The sequence below is a fragment of the Marmota marmota genome, unplaced genomic scaffold, assembly GCF_001458135.2.
Source record: "Marmota marmota marmota unplaced genomic scaffold, marMar, whole genome shotgun sequence".
Classification (NCBI taxonomy): Eukaryota; Metazoa; Chordata; class Mammalia; order Rodentia; family Sciuridae; genus Marmota; species Marmota marmota.
Genome location: NW_026000026.1, coordinates 3,724,820 through 3,733,662, shown reverse-complemented (window position 1 = coordinate 3,733,662; position 8,843 = coordinate 3,724,820). Strand labels below are relative to the sequence as shown.

The following is an 8,843-nucleotide window of genomic DNA, read 5'->3' as shown; positions in this document are numbered from 1 at the left end:
TCGTGGCAGAAGAAAAAGAAAGAATAGTGGAGCCTCTTAAAGCTTCTGGCTAGAAGTCACATGTCACTTTCACTTACAGGCCCTTGGCTGAAGCAAATCATATGGCCATGCCTATCTTCAGTGGGGTGGGATGGTATAATCCCTCTACAGGGAGAGGCAGTGAAAAGTTCCCCACATTTTTTTTTATACCAGGGATTGAACCCAGGGGTTTTCTAACACTGAGCCACATCCTCAGCATTTTTTATTCTTTATTTTGAGACAGGAACTCAATAATTTAGTAGGATCTTGCTAAATTGCTGAAACTGGCCTTGAACTTGCAATCCTCCTATCTCAACCTCACAAGCCTCTGGGATTACAAGTGTACTCAGTTTCCTACACTTTTATGAAATACATAACACTATGGAAATAGGTATCATTTTTATGCTATTTATTATGGCTCTGATCTTCCTTCAAGCAAAAATATATTTTAGATGTTTATGCTACAAATAGATGCCTCCTTTAAAAATAACTACATACCACACCATACAATGGATGTACTATAGTTGATTCAACTATTTCCCTAGTTGAAGGCAATTAAATTATTTCTAACTTTTTATTATGGCAAACAAGGGTGTTGCAAGTACCCATGTGCTTGCCCTTTGTACATGTATGCAAGTGAGTCTCTGGGGTAGATACAGAGAAGTGAAATTGCTGATGAGTACTTCTCCAAAGGAGTGTGCCCATTTTCTCTCGTATCCTCATGTGGCACACTCACTAGGAGAGTTTCAAGGCGAATTTAATGGGGGACTGTATGCAAAAAGTAGTGCAGTACTTGGGACTAGTAAGAGGGGCTATTACTACCCCTGAAGGTTGGAAGGATGTGGGAGAGAGGGCTCTTAGTGGAAGGAAGAGTCCCGTGGAGAGGGACTGTGGGAGTGGCTCCACAAGGAAGGAGCCAGGGAATGAAGGCCTTGAAACACCCTGTCCCCTCTGTCTCCTACTGGGCTGACCTCCACCTTCACCAGATGGCAGAAGGAATCTGTTGATGCAGCCTGACTCCTGGGGCACAGAGGAGGTAGAAAAGGGCAGAGAGCAAAACTGAAGAGACAAATAGGAGATATCCACCCGCTCTCCCACCCACACTGAAAAAAATGACTTTGTCATTTGGCAATAATGGCAAAACATGGTAAGGGTTTGTGTGTGTGTGTGTGTGTGTGGGGGGGGGTACTGAGGATTGAGCCCAGGAATACTGTATCTCTGAGCTACATCCTAAGCTCTTTTAAAATTGATTTTTGAGACAGGGTCTCACTAAGTTACTCAGGCTGGCCTTAAGCTTATGAACCCCCTGCCTCAGATTCCCAAGTAGCTGGAATTATTGGCATGTGCGTCACCATGCTTGGTATTTTTAATTGGCATTTCCTTCATTTTTAGTGAAACTAAGCATTTTTACATATTTTATTGGCAATTTCTATTTTCCATTTTTACAAACTTCCTTTAAAAAACTAATTTGTCTTGCCAGGCACAGTGGCACATGCCTCTAGTTCCAGCAACTCGGGAGGATGAGGCAGGAGGATCCCTTGAGCCCAGGAGTTAAAGGATGGCTTGGGCAACATAGTAAGACCCTGTCTCAAACAAACAAACAAACAAACAAAAAAACCCAACAAATTCTGTCTCTTATTTTTCAGTACTGGGGATTGTACCCAGGGGTGTTCTACCATTGAGCTGTATCCCCTGTCCTATATTTTGATCCTTTTTAATTTTGGATGGGGACTGGCCTTCTGCTTGCAATCCTCCTGCCTCAGCTTCCTGAGTTGCTGGGATTACAGATATGCACCACCACACCTGGTTTAGGATTTTTAATGTTATATTTGGTTCTGAGATTTATATTTGAAAATGGGATGAGGTATAATCAAATCAATTTGTTTTCCCAAATGGATATCCAGTTGTCATAGTGACATTTATCGAATGTCCCACTATTTTCCCATTATCTGAAATAACATTTTCATATATAATAAATCCCTATAAGTTCATTTCTGGATTCTTGTTTTGTACATGTATTTGTAAATTCCAGTACTGTTTTAGTTACTGAAGATGTTGTGTCCTTTGTTACTCTTCTATTTCTTTCCAAAGTTCCCTTTGTCATACTGCACAATTATTCTTCCAAATAAGTCTTAGAGTCAGCTTATCGACCCTTATGAAAAATTCTTGTAGTATTTTATGGGCATGGAGCTGTGTTTATATATTCACTTTGAGCTCCTTGATTTGTTTTTGGTATTATGTCTTTCACATCCAGGAAGGTAATATATAAAGTATTTCCATTGTGTCTCATTGTAAAAGTTTATAGTTTTCTTAGTAGACATCTGGCACATTTTTAATAGACTAGTCCATAGATATTTTACCATTTTCGTTTGGTATATTTTGTTCTATTATTAGTTCAATAATAGATTGGTTGTTGGAGATTTCAAGAATTTTTATTGTGTTCACTCACTCATCCCTACACAGCAAGAAGGTGGCTGGTAGAAGACAGGAAGAGAGCCCTCGTTGGAGCTGCCTGTGCCAGCCCCCGCCCGTGCCAGCACCCTGGTCTTTGACTTCCAGCTTCCAGAACCGTGAGACAATGATTTCTATTGTTCAATACCAAAAATATTTTAGTAACAGTTTTAACCTTTCCTTTCTGTGTTTCTTAATCTTTTACCTTCCCAAGATAATTTTGAAAAGCAAAGCGTTTGCCAGACTCTTTCAGTTAAGGTTCAAGAAGTATCTGTATCTGATATATTCACTCAAGACACGGATGGAGAAGTGAGCAATGTCAGGAAGAAGCAATCTGTGTGAGAAAGATTTTTTCTGACAACCACAGTGGTGGAAGAGTACTTTAGGAGCAGAAGTGCTGTCATCCTGTCCTGTCATTATCCACTGCAGGAGTGGAGGGGAGCCACGGTGTTTTTCCTTGGTCTGCTCGGATCATGGAGCTGCTCCTGACTGTGAGGTTCTTTTTCTACTAAAAGCAACAGCAACATCAAAGAAAGACCTCTTCTCTTCTAATAAACATGGGGACTATGGATTGTCAACAGTTGGAAGCGTTCATCTGTGAATAACAGAGATGCTAAAATATCAAGGACTTTAGCCACTTAGAAGTTGTTTCCCTTCTCTTGCAAAAATTGGAGGTAGGAAGTTTGGTGGTTTGTGCCATGAAATCTTGTACCATGAGAACTTTAATCTTTTTACTTCGTTCTGCATAAACTACCATTTCCAAGCTCACATCATGGTCCAAAGGGCTGTTCCAACTCCTGACATCCTGCATCCAAGTCAGAAAGAAGGAAGAAGCCACCAGGGGAACAAGTGGAAGGTACTGGGCGAAATCCTCCTGTCTCTTAAGAAGGGTCCTAGACTCTGCTATGTGGTTATTTGGCATCTTATTGGACAGAACCCAATTTCATGGCCAGACATGACTGTAAGGGAGGTTGGGACCACTAGCATTTTTTTGGGGGGTGGGGATAGGGGGCGGACCGTGTACCTAGGTACAAGGGAGATGACCTCGGAATCTTATTTGACACCCTTCTCTGGCAGTTGAGTCTCTGGCTTTCTAGGGGGAGTGCTCCTGCTCTGCGAGTTCCAGGACACCTGGCTCTCAGGGAGGCTCATCACTGCCCAGAATCCTGATGACAGACATTAGAGTTTCACCCTTTAAAGGGGCTTCACAGGTTTTATATAGTCCTGTGTCTGGGGTTTGGGGACCCTGAATGTCTCATGGCTTTGTAAAAGTAAGGGAGGCATTTATTAGGAGACACTTTGTGGTATCTATCATATAAAAGTACATGAGTCAACATCTTATGAGAGATTAAGGTCTAAAGACAGCTCTTAAGGAAAAGTCATAGTCAAAATTACTCTTTACACAGTCGTACGTCATCCTTTACAACCTTGTAAATGTGTATCAGTTGGCTATTATCACATAACTGGCCACCCCAAAATTCAGTGGCATAAAATAACAATCATTTATTCTCACACTTCTGCAAGTTGGCTGATTGCGGCTGACTCAGCGAGGCTTGTGGGGCTTGGCTGTAAGCTGCAGGCTGGTCAAGTCCTGCTCTGCGTGTCACTCATCTTCTTTAGATTAGTGAGCTAGCCAGGACATGTTCTGTCGGATGGCAGAAGAACCACAGTGCGAAGTCAGCCGGGCAAGCACATTTCAAGCCTCAGCTTGTGTTACAACTGCTCAGATCCCATTGAGCAAAGCAAGTCACACAGCCAAGCCTAATGTCAGGGGATGAGGAAGTCACACTGTTCTGCACTGGGCTAAGAAGACATGAGACCAAGCCCGATGTCCCTCAAAATTCATCCCCCTTGAGGGGAAATATATTAAGGACTTAGCCTCTTCACTTTTGTCTGCAAATGTTTGATAGGTGACTAAATGCAGGCTTCAAGACTTGGTATCTCTGCCTCCATTTTGCATCTGTCTCCTTTGCTCTGAGTCACCTTAGATTCCAGGAACCACCGGGTTGAATAATAAACATCTTGAGATGAGTGGAAGCTACCTCCAGACAACAGCAACTTCCTTATCCTGGGCAAAGCCCTGCCTGAACAATCCTGAGTTAATGATGGACCAGGCCAAGCCAACCCAAGATTACCTGTTTTGCAGCTATGAAAGACTTCCGGCTTTGGAAGTCCCAAACCCTCACACTCATTCCCCTGTCTATCAAACCTCAAAGTCATTGTCAATTCCTGGAAGGAAGGGTTGAGGACTTGGGCCCCCTTGTCTTCCTAGTGTAGCCACACTGATTAAAGTTCCTTTCATATTTTTTTTCACCATTAAACTCTTATGGAAGTAGCATGATATGAGTAAAATATTTTTATTAAACAATTTAATTTGCCACAGAATTATGTTTTTAAAATGAGTTCTCGGGCTCACTTTGGCAGCACATATACTAAAGTTGGAACCATACAGAGAATATTAGCAGGTCCCTATGCAAGGATGATACACAAATTGGAGAAGCGATCCGTATTTTTTCAGAGAGAACTATAATAAAAACCTAAAAGGTTAAAAAAAATCAGTTTTCACGTATTAATCAATTGTGACCCTCAATTCTTTCATTTTTAATTTGAATATGTCGAGCAATTCATCACCATGCATTTGCCTGGTCAGCTGATGATTTTGCATTTTACTTCTTTATTAAGGGTTTGGAACTCATAAAATAATTCATATTTCTGTATGAATAGACCAAAGTTCATTGGTTATTGCAGCAGGATGGCAGGCATGGCCTGGGTCAGAGGTTCTCCGGGTAGATGGCAGGCAGAACCATTCTTATTCTTTAAATCCTTCCTTCCACAATTCATAACACTGACTTTGTCTACCTACCAAGCCTCCCCATTGCACTGAGGAATGCGCTGAGCAGTCAGGTGTGCTGGACGGGCACAGGGGCTCTTAGGGGATACTGTGGTATGCAGCCCAGACCCCGCCTCCCCCATCCAACTTCACGGCTGAAGCATTTATTCCCCCAGTGACTGGGAACTTTGGTTGCCAACAGCTTTCAGCTGAGTCTCTCTTGGGGCCTTGCCTTGGCTGAAGAGAGCAGCCTGGTTCAAGTTCATACCTCTTTCCTGGGACAGACTGCATCCAATGACTGTGAGGGACAGGGCGCCTCCTTGCCATTCTGGGTCCATGTGCCCCTGGCATCAACTGAGGCCTCTGTTGAGGCTGCACTTTCAACCTTTTCTTCCCACAGACGACCTGGACAGCACTCTGCAATACACTTCCCACAGCAAATCTCCACCCTAGAGTCTGATTTCTGGGGAGCTCCACCCGCAACAGTCTCCAAAGTCAGGCAGAACAGTTTGAGTCTTATTTAGTCACTGACTAGCTGAGTTCCTTGGATATAATAAGTCTACTATAAGCCTTTGAGAGCCTCCGGTTTTTAATATCTAAAGATGCAACAATAATGGTAATCCATCTCTTGCAGTTACTATGAGAATGAAGATACATCTAAAGCATTTATCACATTTAGGTTCACTTGAAACCAGCACTAATATGTCATAGTCATGTTTTATTAAAAATAATAATGTTAGTACAATAACTTGGAGGTCCAGTGCAGAGGAGACTGGGGTAGGGGATTTTGTTGAAATTGATTCTCTTCTTTTCTCTTTTTAGGGGCTTGGTGAGGAGGGGTACCAGAGATTGAACCCAGGTGTGCTTAACCACTGAGCCACATCCCAACCCTTTTTAAATTTTTTATTTTAAGACAGGGTCTCTCTATGTTGCTGAGGCTGGCTTTGAGCTTGGGATCCTCCTGCCTCAGCCTTCTACTTGCTGGGATCTCTTCCTTTTGACTCAGTTCCTGGTCTGCATTTTCAGAAGCCCTTAGGCTGGAGCTGCAGAAACGGACCTGTTATTCTAACTTGTTTCCAGAAGGTGGCGCCAGTGGACAACACTGCAGTTCTGCCTCTGCTCAGTAACAATTTTTGGTCAGTTTCAGGCGCATTAACCATTCACCAAGCGCTGACTATTCCATCATTTTACTCTTCCATCCCTTCCTCAACAAATACTTTACTAAGCACTTAACTCCAGCCACAGAGCAGCTTCAAATCCCTTCTAAAATGTGATGGTGACCAAGGAACAAAAGTAGGGAGCAAACAAACAAACAAAAAATTCCAAGTTCCTGCTGGGGAGCTGGACTTTTGAGAGATGAATAAGAGGTTTTAGCCACCGATTTATTCTGGTTCTGGATTGGTGCCAACTCACGCTCTCAAAAGCGAAAGGGGCTTAATTTGAGTGAAACTGAGTCAGGAAGAAAATGGTCTGTCTGCAGGAGCCGCTGAAGTGCATCCCAGAGGCCACCCGCAGCCCTCTCCAGGGCTATTGACCTGAGAGCAGGCAACTGGTCCCTAGACTGGTTAAAATTCCCGAGCAGGAGGAAGAAGAAGAAAAAAAATCCATAAAAGGAAATGGGAGGTGTTGAAGGGCTGGGGGGGAGGGGTGAGCTGGCCTGAATTAGGAGCTCCAGTCAGAGGTGACTTTGTAGGCCCTTGGGCATCACACACAGGCCAGCAAGCAAACCTGGACATCAGGAGACCAGGGCCTGGCAGTCTATATCTATTACTAGGATAGAGTGTCCCCCCTCAGCCTTCTTACGCCCGCCCCAGAACTGTGGGGGATGAGCCCACCTGAAGGTGACCTCAGCAAAGCAATTTTAGGGGTGTCAAGAAGGGCTCCTTAGGCTGGAGATAGAGCTCAGTGGGTAGAGTGCTTGCCTTGCATGCACAAGGCCCTGGGTTCAATCCTCAGCAGCACAAAAAAAAGGGCGCGGGGGGGCTCCTTCTATGAATAAGATCTCTTGACAATCACTCTTTGGGACCCAAAATTAGTGTCCTTTAAAATACTTATTATGAAGCTGGGCAAGGTGGTGCATGCCTGCAATACTAGGAGCTTTCGAGGCTGAGGCAGGAGGATTGCAAGTTCAAAGTGAGGCCACTTAGTGAGGCCTTATGCAACTTAGTGAGACCTTGTCTCAAAATAAAAAATAAAAAGGGCTGGGGGGTGGCTCAGTGGTTGAAAGCCCTGGGTTCAATCCTGGTATTAAAAACAACGATACATATTACATCAGTGAACGGAAAATGACATCAGAGTTAAAGGAGATTTAAAAAAAATTGTAAGAAGTAAGAGCAGAATTTCTCTATGGTGTGTGTGTGTGTGTGATTGTATTGGCTTGGAGAAAAGTCTTCAAAAACACACTCAGTTGTTAACTGGATTATTTGAGCCAGAAGGTGAGGAGTATGTTAGGGAGGTTCGTGGAGGGTGGCAAAGGATAATGAAAGGGCCAAGGGGAAAAAATCACATTAGGAAAGGGCATCTGTGATTGAAAGATGTTACTGTGTGTTTTGATTTATGTAAATGTTGCTTCTGTTGCCCATGTGCATAGACATGCATGAAAGATGCCCACGAAATGTTAACCAACAGCACTCGTCATATGGTGATGAGATTTCAAAGGATTTTTCTTTTTCCTTATAACTCTATAAATTTTAAATTTTTTCATAGCATTTAAATCAGGGAAGTAGGGGAAGAAAATAAAATCTAGAAAAATTTTGCAAACCAAATGGGAAAAGCAATAAGAAAGCTGAGCTATCCGCGTCTGAGGGCCTTCAAATTCTAACTTCTCATTCCCTAACTGTGTGACCCTGAGCAGATTACCCAGCCTCTCTGAGCCTGATTTGCCTCCTCTTTAGAAGTAGGATGTAGGAGGTACCTTTTGTTTTTGCCTGCCCAGCATTTCCTTCTGATTTCCTGTGGAGAACTGCTCCATCCCTTGAGCATGAGACCCCACCTTGAGTACCATGTGGATCTGTGACTGAGGCCTAGCCAATTCATTGAGTCCACTGCACAGATGTCCATAATTTGACCTGGGTCAGCAGGAGTTAAGTCTAAGACTTTTCCTGAAACTATATGGTAAGAGCAGTGTCTTTCTCTGTGAGGGTTCAGAGCTGCTGCATATATAAGCCTGGAGCTTCTGGTGGTCATCTTGCCTATATGAGCAAGGAGTGTGGCTAAAAGTGGAGTCAGTACACAGGAGAGGAGAGATGAGGAAATAATGGAGCAGCCCACTGACGTCACTTAAGGACCTAGATCCAACTGTGCCTGAAGCTGGAGAACACTTCCAGGGGGAACATAGCATACTGGTTGAAATGTAAATGCTAGGAGACAGACTGGTCAGGTTGAAATCCCAAGTTTGCCACAGCAATCAATAAACACAGAAACACAACTGAAAGAGTAGGGCAGAAAGGAATTTGTTTAAAGGATGTGGAATAGACAGGCTGAGCAGTCAGAAATGGTGTCCAGAGCTGGGCGTGGTGGTGCACACCTGTCTTCAGCAACTTAG

At 43.4% G+C, this 8,843-nt stretch overlaps 1 long non-coding RNA gene and 1 other non-coding gene across 4 annotated transcripts in view; both read left to right on the top strand.

The window, feature by feature from the left end:
• The first annotated feature begins 542 nt into the window (after positions 1-542).
• LOC125618939 overlaps positions 543-8,843 on the top strand; it is a 30,591-nt gene continuing 22,290 nt past the window's right edge. Inside the window, exons 1-2 of one of the 3 annotated variants that reach the window (XR_007350320.1) lie at positions 543-1,165; positions 2,482-4,807. This is a non-coding gene — a long non-coding RNA (uncharacterized LOC125618939). Of the gene's footprint in view, positions 1,166-2,481; positions 4,808-8,843 lie in introns of those variants that run through there. The other 2 variants (XR_007350321.1, XR_007350319.1) reach the window with 2 other exon arrangements.
• On the top strand, positions 4,878-4,983 carry LOC125619279. The gene has a single exon (XR_007350767.1). It is a non-coding gene; the product is annotated as a U6 spliceosomal RNA (small nuclear RNA).